Below are 13,189 nucleotides of genomic sequence, written 5' to 3'. Positions count from 1 at the left end.
CTTGAGCTTCTCAGCTATGTCTGAGATAAAGTGTGATTCCACTCTGGGGTCTCGTGCCAAAGTCCTGGTTTTGTCTTGCAATGCACCTGCAAGCCATTTTCCAGAATCATCCCAGACACTTGCAGATGTAACCGGAATAGCCTATGAGTGCAAAGTGATGTAGGAAAACACTTCTTGTCAAACCAAATATTGTGGTTTATAGGTGCCAGATCAATCTTTTCACTTTTTCCAATGTAAAATTATTCCCAAGCCGAATAGCAATAAAATCCCTTGCCAGGTCTTCAGTTCCACTGATGTGAGGACACACACACAGTTTCAACATATCCCTGCCTCTAAAACGCAAAAGTCTTTGGCCCATACAAAGTGCATTTACAGATAAGCCCCAGGCCTGCAGGTGGAGCAGTAGTGTCATTGCATCAGGCCCTCCTCACACCTTCCAATCCCTGTATACAGTAAATAGAGCTGTGAAACAGAGCCCCCCAAAGCTGGAGGGCAGCTGCAGTTTGTTGAGAAATATGGTACAGTTAATACTAAAGAAAGAAGAGCCAAAGAGGAGAAACACTAGCTGCAAACATTAAAAATGCTTTCCTGAAATAGATCCTTTATCTAAAAGCCTTGAAAGTAACATTTTGTTTCTCCAAAGTTTAAAATTGTCACTAAAGTAGTCGTAGGAATGCAACGCGAAGGTTCTGTTGCTGCTTGTGATTCCAAACGATGTGTAGTTGTTCAAAATCTTTGAACCAGCCCAGGATTTATAATTCTTGTAAAGCTGGTTTAACTAGACTGGCAGAAGGTCAAGGTCTTGCCTTTAGGATTCAAATCTGAGTGTTATCCTGCACAAAGACGTCCCTTCAAGAAAGAAGACTCTGTCACACAGACTAAGCCTGTTGCTTTTGCTTCTATGAGCAGACACTTTGTGTTCTGTTAAATGTACCTGGAAGGGTTTCTTACACTTCTGTTTTCCAGGTCATAAGTTCCTCAGGGAAAAGAAATTAAGGGGGCAGGGGACCTATGGCAGAGGTTGATAAAATCATGGTTGATGCAGAAAATGAAAGCAGAGAACAACTTTCTCTTACAATACAAGACATCAGGAGGAGTGAAACAAAACAGTTAAAATAATGAAAAAATACTTCTTAGCACCATACGGCATTAAGCTGTGGAGCTCCTTGTCACAGGACACTGGGAGTGTGGGAAGTTCCTATAAGTTCAAGGAGAAATTGGACAAAAAAGGAAGAAAAAGCCATCAAATACTGTTTAATACAAATCGCCCCTTCTATCTAAGGTGGTCCCAAGCTGCAAATGGCTGCAGACCAGGAATGTATTGTATTTCTGTATTTTTCCTGTTCTTAAATGCTTCCTTAGGTATCCACTATTGTTCAGTCTTTTGCTTTCTGTAAAGAAGGGATGGAGATGAGGGTCAAAAGACCAAAGCTTTAAAATGATAGAATTGCAGAGCTTGAACATGAGCATCCTCACCAGTAGCTGTTGCTCCTTAACAGTGTCAGTGAGCTGCTGAGAACTACCTGCTGCTATGAGTTCCCCCTTTTAGGATGCCCAGCCCTAACAACATTACATACTCTCTCCGCATCTCATTCCACCCAAAAAGGGCAAAAGCTGAATCATGGCAATGCATAGTAGATGACAAAAACTGGGAATTCTTTTATTTCCCTTCTCCTTTTTATTTCTTAATTGACTGGAATTTTCCCATTTCCTGAAATATGCAGCTATGACTCCCAGCAATTTAAATTCTTTATTTGTAGTTTGTTTTTTTCGGAAGAGAGAAAAACGTTCACCGTAATGGTCTGCACGCTTCCCCACCCCCCACTTCTCCCTTGCTTCTGCGTTCACTGAGACCTGGAGTTGAGCAGGAAGGTGAGTAAGCAGGGATGGGATGTTTTCATTGTAATACATACAGGACATTTTGTCTGTCTCTTTAAAAAGAGGGGAAGAATTACTCTAAGTGCAATTAAAATCTTTAAGATTTTACTACCCTTTAGTAACCTGATGCCCTTTCCAAGGCTAGTCCTTGTTTGTTTTGCAGAATGGCGCTACGCTACCTGGGAGCAAGAAGCTAGCGTGCTCCTCGCTGCAGCGCCAGCTCAGTTACCAGTATCTGCATTGCAGAGGTACCCCAAGACCAAACAAGAATGGGCCCTTATTGTACAAAACCTTGATCCGAAGACTAAATTACAAGACAACTGGTAGCCAATTGTTTCAGGCCCTTGGTTCATATAGGTGTCTCCAAGAGCAGAATTAAGTATTCAAACGCCTATGGGAGCCAGCACTGGGGAAGAGATGCATGAACTTTCCCCACTCAGGTCACGGTGACTGTGCAAAAGCCAAAGTGTATTCTATCAGACTGGTGATTTCGGCTGGTACCTCTCAGTAGCCACAGATGCAGTCGCTCTCCCCCTTCTCCGCAGTCGTTCACAGCTGGGTTGTGATGTGCCCAGGCAGCCTCCCCGCCGTGGAGGTGCCACATGTGCAGGGTACCTGCCCCAGCCTCTCCCCTCCACGCGGGCAGAGGTTGGAGCTGGCAGGCAAGCTGACCAAAGGCCAGTTTTTCTAGCTGTCAGAAGAAGGTTATTATCTGCCTTCCCAGTCCTGCAGAGATGTAACACAGCCCCACCACAGCCCCCGCGGTTTCTCCGGGACCTGCTCCCTAGCACGGCTCTGGCAGCGCTTAAGATTGCAAGATGTAGCTAAAGGCAGAATTTGGCTCAGGATCTATTTTTGGTCCTGTTCCTTTTCAAGAATATAATCTGTTACATTAAATCAAACATTTCCTCCTGAATAAACAAACCACTACATATTTTTCTTTTGCTCCAAATGTACCATTTAATTACAACGAAGAGGGCTTGGCAACTCCGGCTAAAGACTGCCCCCGAGCAAACAAACAAGCAAGTAAATAAAAGACCTCTTCAGACGGCTATCTTTATGTAAAGAACTACTTTTTAACTTCATTTCGAGATGAAGTTTCTGTATAAAGTATCAAAATACCAGAGCAGAAAATAATGAATATTCTGAGGTTAGCAATACCATACTCTGAAATTACAATTTATAACGGAAAGGCAGCAGGGGAGAAACTTCAAAGGGTCTGATGAAGCCCACCGCACAAGCCCCCAGTCTTTGAAATACCCCCAGATCAATAGCTGCATGAGAAGCATATCAGTGTTGTCTGAGAAGGCTGGGATATTTCCAGGGCCACAATTTTTTTTTTTTTTCCTAGAAGAACAGATGTAGGTATAGATATTTTTTGCTTTAATTAACTTTTATAAGCTAATGAGATTCTTTTTGCATTTTTGAAATTCTATAGAATGTGTTCCAATGTCTACTGTTTTCTTTAAAGCTTCCAGGAATTATTTGGTTGTGAGGAATTTAAACCTCTGCTTTACAATAAGATTTTAAAGAAAATTCTCCTTCACATTTGAGAAAGCCTGAAAATGAGAAGTCTCAACCACTAGAGTTAAAAACTTTAAATTCTATAGTCAGATAAAGACCCAATATCTCCTTTTATCCCTCAAAATTAATGTGCTGATTTTGGGAGCTATGGGTTTGGGGCTTCAGCCATTGTTTATTTGAACTTAAAACTAAGGTATTTACCAATTCTGTTTTAAAATGACTTTACACTTTTCCAACAGAGGAATTGATTCAAAATAATAAAAGTAAGAAGCGTGTTTCATGAAATAATGAAGGAAAACTTACAATTTTAATGTGTGTTGCAGAGTCTATGATACAACTCTTCCAATATGTATTCCTAAGTTCTCAATGATTTTCAAAGGCAATAAAAAATCAATAGCTCTGCCATTATAGGGAATAGTATTTTCCTTTTTTAGAGAACAATATCCTAAGGTTTTTCATCAGGCCTTGTGTGGAAAGTCTTTTTAGCAGTTTTAGCTCAATCCTGCATGCTACTGACTCAGCAGGGCTCAGCCCTTTTTGGTAAAATAAACCAAATCACCTCTGGCTCCAGTCACCATCATTTCCCCAAAGCGCTTACTGGGAAAAAGTCTTAAAATTATAGCAGTGAGTTCCAATTAAGTTGTTTTTCTTTAATTGTTCAAATTAAATTTTTTGTGTTGCATGGGTAAGACTTTTTGTTTTGTAAAACAGGTAAAAGAAACCAAAAGGATGATTACGGATTCCTGATAATACATGCAGTAGCAGAGAAGGAAAGAAGGAAATTATTTTGTTATGCTCCAAAACGCTAAGGCAGAATTGGTACGATCAACCACAAGACAGACCAAAAAGTAACACAAGCTACTTTAAAGCTCGAAACAATCAGCGCTTTAAAATGCTGGGCTGTGTGTGAAAGAGAAACAAGGAGAAAACAGAACCGAAGTTCTTTTGCTTTGAAATACTTCCAGTAAAGGTGACTCCCTAATTTTGCCCGCCAGAGATAAGAAAGTATTTAGTCAGCTCATTAACCCACCCTTCCCATGAAAACTATCACAGTGTAAAATTTCCACAGCTGACGATCAAGCTTTCCCCCAGCCCCATGGCGGGCAGGGGCAGGCGGCGGGCAGGGGCAGGCAGCGGGCAGGGGCAGGCAGCGAGCGGCAGGCAGGAGGGAGGCAGGAGAGCCCTGTAGGGAGAGGGAAAGGAGGGGGAAATGTAGCAAGTTCAAAAGCATAAATAAATTAAACGGGCAGATATCAGGGGGGCGGGGGAGCGCACGCACCAGACTGCAGCTGATGTCGCTCCCGTTCCTTGTTTACCCTTTCTTTCACCATAGACCTGACAGTATGAAAAGGTTTGTACGAGGCAATTGCTTTTATTACAGCACTTAAAATAACTGGAAGAATAAGCAACCTCATGCTTCAGAATAATCCCTCTCTCCCACAAATATTGCCCCTATTATCTTTCCACAGTAGTGCAGCTCCGACACTGTTACCGCTGCAACTCCATGAGTCAATACGTCCTCCATCATCTGTCCTCCCTTCGTTTCTTTGTCTTGCCTCCTGCTAACCCTCATGCCTGGCTTTGGAGGGGTGCCCAGGCCCCAGGCTGGCTCCAGGGGGTTGCGCAGCGCCCGCACTGAAGCTCTGCTGGCCCCGCGCTGCCTTGGGGATGTCCGGAGCGGGGACCCAGGAAAAAAGGGAAAACACCCAGCAGGTGCAAGGTGGGAACCACCCAGCAAAGTGGCAGAGTCAAAGAGGGGCTTTGGCCCAGCCCTCCGGGACAATCTGAAATTTAAGAGCTGAGCTCCTGTCTTGCCTCTTCCCCCGCCTCCCGTTCCCGGTGTTTTCCTTCCTCGTTGAACCCCTTGTCCCTCAGATCAAATCCTCTGGTGAAAACGAAACTAAAAAGTCCGTCCCTTCTGGGTCTGTTTTTTCTTCACAGAAACAGAATTGCACATTAGCTACAGCAGTGGAGCCCTAGATGTTTTTTACTCTTTTCCTCCTTATGTAGCCCAAAGGAATGCTCGTTCCCATTATTAACCACCCTGAAGGCCACGCCAAAGGAGGTTTTAATATCTTTGTGGCTTGGAAGAAATGATATGAGATTTTGTTCAAATGCAAGTGCTAATAAATTCTTCAGATTATCCATTCTAGCTGTTTTTTCTTTGTTTACAGGGTTTTTAGTAGCAGGTTGAAGGTTTATAATGATGATTGTCACCCCAGGAATGAGCGGGCTCTCCTCTCTGTGTTCTCAATCCCCAATAAACATATTCAACCGTAGCGGGATCATGTTTCCACCTTGGATGCTGTGGCCCATTTATCCCATCAAAGTTGAGCCAGCAGAGCACGCCTGAGAGATTCGGGAAGCACCGTGCTGAAGTCTGATAGAGGATGAAAGAGCAGGGATACCTGAGTGAGCACAAACGCCTTCCCAAATGAGGGTCCGGACGCCTCGGAAGAGGTTGCTAAAGGAACCTAAGAAGAACGGTGCTCCTTTCTCTCTCTTCTCCCTTGTTTGAATTGTTCCCCTCTTTCATCGGCAGTATCTCTACCCCAAATATTTTTCTTCTTAACAACACCCTTTCCTTGGGCGTTTTTTTTCTAAAACCACACTATTATTTCTTTGAGAACAAACACCCTTAGCTTCTCCGGGCAGGATTGGTAAAGATGCAGCTTAAATTATCAAAAGAGCTATTTCATTAGTACAGCTAATACCAGTTTCCCTATTCAACTATACTGCAGGATAACTTTCATTACCCTTGTGTAAGTCCACGCTGAAGTTTTTGCGGCTGCAAATATGTAAATTAATATGCAGTTTGGGTCTGTTCTTGTTTTACATTTTCAGCCGTAGCTATGCCGACACAGTGCCGCTGATTAACCCGTATTTCATATGTCATGTTCAGCATGGCCTTGCTACTCTATCCCGTTAATCTTTTTTTTTATTTATTTTCCTGTTTCCCCGGAGCACACGGAGCCTGGCTCTCTAGCCTTCCCTGCAGTGGAAAGTGAGGCCCTTTCCCTTCCATGTCCATGTGCTCTAAAAGTAAACTTTTGCAATATTTAAAGCAAAGGCCTCAGAGAACAGACCACAGCCTCCTCACCAGCTCTAATTAATCCCTGGAGTAGAGCATGTCCTGCGCAATTACAAGATGATACAACTGAAGCCCACACCTGGTGAGTAGCAAGGAGCCTCAGTTAAGATTGAACGAGCAATGGAAAGGTGGTGGGTGTCTTTTATGATATCCGGCACTGGGGGGAATGTGGACAACTCTGCCAGTGGGTTTTCCAGCTGTATCTTTAGGACTAACTTATTTTCTTTTCCTTTGTATGTCTGTAGATCTTGTCTATACTTGAGACATCGTATTAGTTCCCTTTGGTGCCCAAGCTCTAAAGAGCTCCAACCCTACAGCAAACTGCAGGGTGTAATAGAGGCATAGTCTTAATCAGTGCCTGCTGCCCAGCTTTCTCAGTAACAACTCGGCTGTATGTGGTTTCACCCCGTAGGTGATGTCTCAACACAGCTGAAGCTTCACCATGCTCTGCTGCAGGCAGCTCTGTTAGTTTCTAGCTCTACATGCTGTCAAGCACATTTCTATCTGCCTTGCCCTTTCCGTCTCCCTGTGCTGGATTTCAAAGCTGATGCCTGTGAAAAGAGAAGCCTTGAGAAGGACGAACCCAGAGCAGAGGGTTCCCTGCATAAATCAGAGGCAAAGGTTAAAGAAAAGGTAAGCTATAGTCCATACCTTGTTAACCCATAGTGTATTCAGGTTTTAAAAAGACCGGTTTTGATGTGGAATGTAGTTTGAAGGCTGACTTGCTAGGCCACAGGGCTTCCAAGCAACAAGAGCTGTAGTTGAATTTGAGCTGTACGTGCCATGAGAACCTCCCCACCACTTCCAGTTTTCTGAAGCTGGATAAATCCTCTCAGAAGTCTGTGTTTGCAGAGGCTTTTGGCTTGGCACAATGATTTAACTGTATTTGCTCACGTAAATTTTATCTTCTGTTTGTTTGTGCACTATTTTAATGGCTTTGACTTCATGACTTTCAGGTGCCTGAAGTGCTGTAGCAGGTGGGCACAATAGCATTTTTATTAAAGCCTTGCCAATTTGGGTTTTAACTCAGACTTTTCCAGCTGCTGATCTGTGGTCCAGTGCCTGAAATGTATGTCCAGTGCCTTTTCTTTTATATGGGTGAAAACAAGAGGACAAATCCCACACTTGTTTGGGTCCAAACTGGGCCTTTAAGAGCTCACATACAACCACAGTAACATCCCTCTAGAAATATAACTCCTGTTTAAGGGCATACTACGTGCCCATCAGCGTGCCTGCTTCATCAAGGGTACGAACACCCAAGCTTTACAACCTGCCTCTTTGCTTGCAGGTCGCCATACCATGATCCTTGCTTCATCATCCATATAAAGTTCCCCAGCCTTAGTCCTGAAGCCTGTAAAGTGGGTGCTGGACCAGGGACTGTACAGGGACCTACACTGTTCCCTTACTGACCCGGCATAAATGGCAAATAAATGCTAAGCAGTTTGAAGCTGTAGTACTGGGTCTATGCATGCTTTGGTTGCTAGAAATACTCTTCTTAAGCAGGATCCCAGGCTGGCCTGATACCACAGCACCCTGGTTGCCAGAGTGTTTGAGCTGAGGGAGAGGGAACCCAGCGCTGGATGACTTCAGCTACCGTAATTAATTTTGAACAGATTCAAGCTAAATTGTCTCCAGTCCTACCTCACAGGTCCAGCTTCAAGGAAATATCCTGGGCCTCCAGTTTTATGCAGGCCTCACTTTGGCTTCTACATTTAAAAAACTTCGCTGAGCTAATACTGTTACTTTAGTAGCATAGCTGCTACTGGTTTTCCAAACAAAATGAGTTGCACCAATCAAAGTACTTTTTTGGCTAATATAACCTCAAACATTACAAAGTTCCCCAGCCTCACTACATTTATTGGGTATATCATTTGCCCACATCCCCACCAGTACCATAACAATGATAAACATGGCAATGGCAGACCCAGACGTCAGGCAAGTCTTGCTGCATTTAGGAGAATGCCTGCAAATCCTTCCCGTTCGTTATGGCAGATGCTGTACTGCAGGGAAGAACAGCAAACCAGGTGAGCACATTAAGATTCATCTCTTTGTGCTTAACCTGGGTACCATAAAGCATCCTTTTTTTTTTTTTTTTAATCTGCTAGCTAATACTCTCACATAACCAGGTAACTCGGTAAATTTTTCATAGGTGATAGTTAATCATGCTTTGCATTTCTTCAATTTTTTTGCCTTTTGGCAAACAGTTGCTTAATAGCAACTTTTAACAAGAAGGCACTCATCTTTTTAGCACAGGTTCACATTTCACAAATACAGAAGAGCAAGATTCCCCTCTAAAATTTCTACCTGAAAGAGAACAATTTCAAATCATTCAACTGAAGAGAATAGCAAGTCTAAGACCAAAGCTAAGGGAACAACAGGAAATAAATTAAACAGCGTGGTCAGCGTATTCCTCAGCATTGTTGTACAATCTAACAGTGTCGTAGTAACCCTGGACCTGGCATTTGTCGATGTTCTTGTTGCTTTGTCCCGTATTCCGTGGCAATATTTGCTAGTAATGCATTAACAGAATTGACATTCCCAAGGCATGGAAACACTTTTTTTAGCTCCTGACATTACAGACGTATCTTGAATCAACAGAGCTGGCTATTTACTGCGATAATCGGAAATACTGCGGAAGGTAAATTGCTTCACAGCAAATGACTTTACATAATTTGATAATCGCTGGGTCCCAGGCGTTATTCTTGTTGTTAATCCATTGTGATTTATTGTCCATTTCTACTCTATTATTACTCGTTATTGTTCCAATGTTCTTCTTGATCTTTGGCTCTCAGAGCCCAGCTGCACGTTTCATTGCTGGCAGTTTTAAAAAAGTAATTAGATTAAATATCGGTTGAAACGCTGTGCCCAAAGAATATGTTTCCCTTGTACTGTGTCTGGAGGGTTTCCTGGGCAGTCCTCAGTTACCTTTCAGTCCCTGTGGTAACTTAAAGGGAGCATGTCGGTATAACTCCCCTCTCTAGGGTAATGATGATTAGATTTTACTTCACTTCCAAGTCTGGCTACAAATACATAGCGCTGCACCTCTTCATTGCGCAGCTGGCATTCATTGAACATGTGTCAGACTGTTTTGAAAATATACTATTATTCAGTGCTTGTGTTCTCCGTGCTTCTTGGGTTCTAAGGGTTGTCAGATTCAACTGCTTTTGGACAGTAGATAAAGACAGTGCTAGCTGACCTGCATCTCCTTCCACTCCGTTTTAATTCTGTTAGTATTTCCCAAGTGAGAGTTACCCCTTGGAGATGCAGGTGAGAGCCCTCAGGTCCTGCTGCAGGTGAGGAGAGGGAAGGGTGGCCACCGAGCAGGTTCCTACACAGCTCGCCCAGAGCTGCAGAGTTGGAAGTGGGCTCCATGCGCGCCTCCGGGGAGCAGGCAGGACAGCCCCAAAACGACTTTTTGCTTGGCACTTTCTGCCCAGAATTCCTGCGACGTACTTTCACAACTGTCATAGCTGCGTATGAAATAAGACTGCATGAGCTTGGAGGACAGAGGGCTTCCCTGTGCCAAGGTAGCACGGATCAGCACCAGGGCCTTGAATAATGCTCTTTTTTTGCCCCAAAGGCTACAGTGCTTCTGTTGGGTTGTTTCACTGGCGGTAAGGCAGGAGGTGCAGAAGACAGCAACAGTGCTAAGTAACCTCTGATGAGGCTCCTCCTATTTGCCTCTAAATAGAGCTGAAATGTCTGGAGCTGAGCTACGCAAAGCCTCAGAACAGAAGGAGGCAGCACTTCCATCAGGTTGGTCTGAGTGACGGTCAAAGCTGTAGGAAGACGCTCTCCACTGACACCAAAGCACAAGTAGCATTCTAGCCTGTGAGTGACTTGAGTGGTGAGGATCATTCACCATCCCAGATGGTGACGTGGTAGCTGGACGGCTAGCTAGGTTACTTAGTCAATGGGTTACCTCTGAAGTTACAGGAGAAGAAGGAATCTTCTCTCTCATGCCTTCAGGATGGCAGGAGGTTTGCCCAACTGGTGCTTCATTTCCCTTTCTCGTGAATGCAGTTTTCCTTGTGTTACGCACAGACTCCTGGCCTGTGTTTGGGAATGTGTGGCCATTAAAGATGCCCAGAAAGATAGGTAAAGCCTAAAACTGTAGGTATTTGTTTTGACAGAGATTCTTTCTGCCTAAATAAGACCTTTGTTTCAGCTGACAATCCAGCAGAAGGCTTGCCTGTGCTTTACACGCTTGACAGTTTTTGTGGCTAAGCCCCATTTTACATGGTAGCCATACAGCATCAGGAGAGTCCTGAGCTTTTTTCCTTGACCTTCTGTACTTCCTGTTCCCATTTTTATAAGTCATTTCAAATGTTGCTGCTGGTTATGTTCCATTTATAGTCAATCTGTTCCTCACGTCACTGTTGTCACTCATACTGGCTAACTATGAATCTGAGAATCAAGATTTTTCTTTTTCAATGAAAGCGCATTTTAAGCCTCCTTATCTGTTGCCTATTAATTGGAATTTCAGCATTACCTGCAACACGGTTCCTTTTTCTGTCATTACTCATTGCATGGTACGTGCAAGTTGCAAGCTACTGCTCAAGAAGGGATTTTCCTACAGTGCAGCCAATGATAATTTGTGACTTCTGTGGATTTCGAGTAAAACCCGTATCTCTTTCTGGTAAAACTGTGACATAACCATCACCAACAGTGATGGCGTTGCATCCACAGCCTCAGCTGTCCTGATGGCTTTGCTTTCTATCCGTTTTTGAAGTAAATGGTATCACAGCCATGGTGTCACCACTTTCTGGTAGGATGGGCAAAATTTCCCCTCTCCTCCTCCCCTCATTCCTAAGCCAGAGAAGCAAAGCTGCTGGAAGAACTCTTCCTCCAGGCTTGCCTGCCAAGACCCACTCTTGTCACCACTTGTCTGCAAGCTTGATGCAATTGCCCGTTTGCCTGAGGGATGAGAGTCTAAAGGTGACAGTTTAATTACCCAGGGACTTCCAAATGGCAGGCAAGTCTGTCACTAAATGTAGTATTTTATATCCTCTGCCACAGTCATTCTTTTTACCATGAATGTACCATTAAGCAGGGTGTTAAAAATGGACTTCATTTATGTTACACACAGAAGATTTATTGCTGTACATACCAGAGACCTTTATGGAGCAGTGAACACTATCATTGTCCTCGTGGACACAATCTGAAGGGTCAGTGGGTCTCCACAGAGGACCCTGTAGGGAACATGACCTCCGTCAGCTATGCTCAAACAGATCTGTTTCCTCAAGGCTCATTTATGTGAAAGAGGAACATCCTCCTTGAACGTGTGTGTCCTCCCTCCTTCTCCAACCCCCATTTCATTTGTCCCCCTTCCAGGTGGTGAGCAGGCTGGGCCTATGTTGTGCCACTAGTGTAAGAGCCCATCCCACTTCTAGCAGATGTAAGTTTGTTACTAAGCTCCCTTCCCTGTTGGACTTACACTGTCTAGGTGAGTAAAGCACAAAGTTTAAAATCACCATGCCAAGGTTTGACCATAGGAGTTTGACCCAGCTGACATACACCTGAGAGGAGTCTGGCTTTTAGGGCTGTACAGTTGACAGGAAAGAAAAGTCTGGAAATAGCTGCCTTGAGATATCTAGGGGAAAATGAACATCTGGTCTTGAGAAGGACTACCCTGGACTAGCCCCAGGTAAAACTTCCCAGGTAAAACTTCCCAGGTTAAACCTGATTTATCTCACTGAAACATGGTCATGGCTTTTATTTTCTTTGAAACAGCTGGGGTTTTCCCAAGATAACCTGCTCATAGCCAAATGACAAGGGTTATATTTTGTGTTATACTGGAAGTGAACAGGCAGTGATATTCCTTTAGAGCATGTTATTATGACTAATTACATCAGTAACAGTTTGGTAAATCTGAAACTAAAATATATTTTGCTGGGGCTTGTCAAGAGAGCTATGACCCAGGTTATGATTTGCACGATCACCCCTGAAACAACCTGAGCTATGTGACTATCTAGCATGTATCGCTTTGGCCTGTATTTTTAAACAAAGCTTTAATTTTCTTCATGTTTTCTGAGTGCCAAGATCTTGACAGTTCTGCAGAGCAATAACTTGGCACAGCAAATGAAAGTGCACGTGAGGAATCCCCTTGCTGATGAATAGTGTTGTGAGGAGTCATGAGTCATGTCGATAGTGCTCTGGTAGGTCAAACCTGAGGGTGCCCCTTTGGGTGCCGCATGAAGAAGCACTGAACTTATGCACCCGCTGCAGATTCTGGGCACATCCCATGATCTTTGGCATGACACTTTTCTTGTAAGTCTTTGCAAGCTGCCCTGCAAGGCCCTTCTAGTATCATCTCCTCCACCACTCGGACATGTTCATACCATACACATGGAGTGAGGCAAGGGTGGGCGATATCCACTAAGTTCTTACAGCAACACAGGGGAAAAAGGAGCTCCCCCACACTGGCAAGGAGCTAGATGTCTGGAGTAGCAGCCTTCCAGTGCAGTGACCCCAAAACCTGAATGTATTTGTGTTGACCTGCATGTAAGCTACAGAGAGCATCCACCTCAGAGGTTTGGCCTAAATCAGTCTGTACAGATCAGAAGGCTCCAGATTACCCCTATGGGACAAGATCTTATCTCAGGCATTCGCAGGCATGTGGTACGGGTATATACAGGAACAAATGTGTTTGCAGCACAGCTTTGGTATGGCATAGTTCCTTCTCACCACCTCCAG

The sequence above is a fragment of the Platalea leucorodia genome (genome assembly GCF_965183815.1).
Source record: "Platalea leucorodia genome assembly, chromosome: 1".
In the NCBI taxonomy this organism is placed as follows: Eukaryota; Metazoa; Chordata; class Aves; order Pelecaniformes; family Threskiornithidae; genus Platalea; species Platalea leucorodia.
This window is presented reverse-complemented; position numbering follows the sequence as displayed.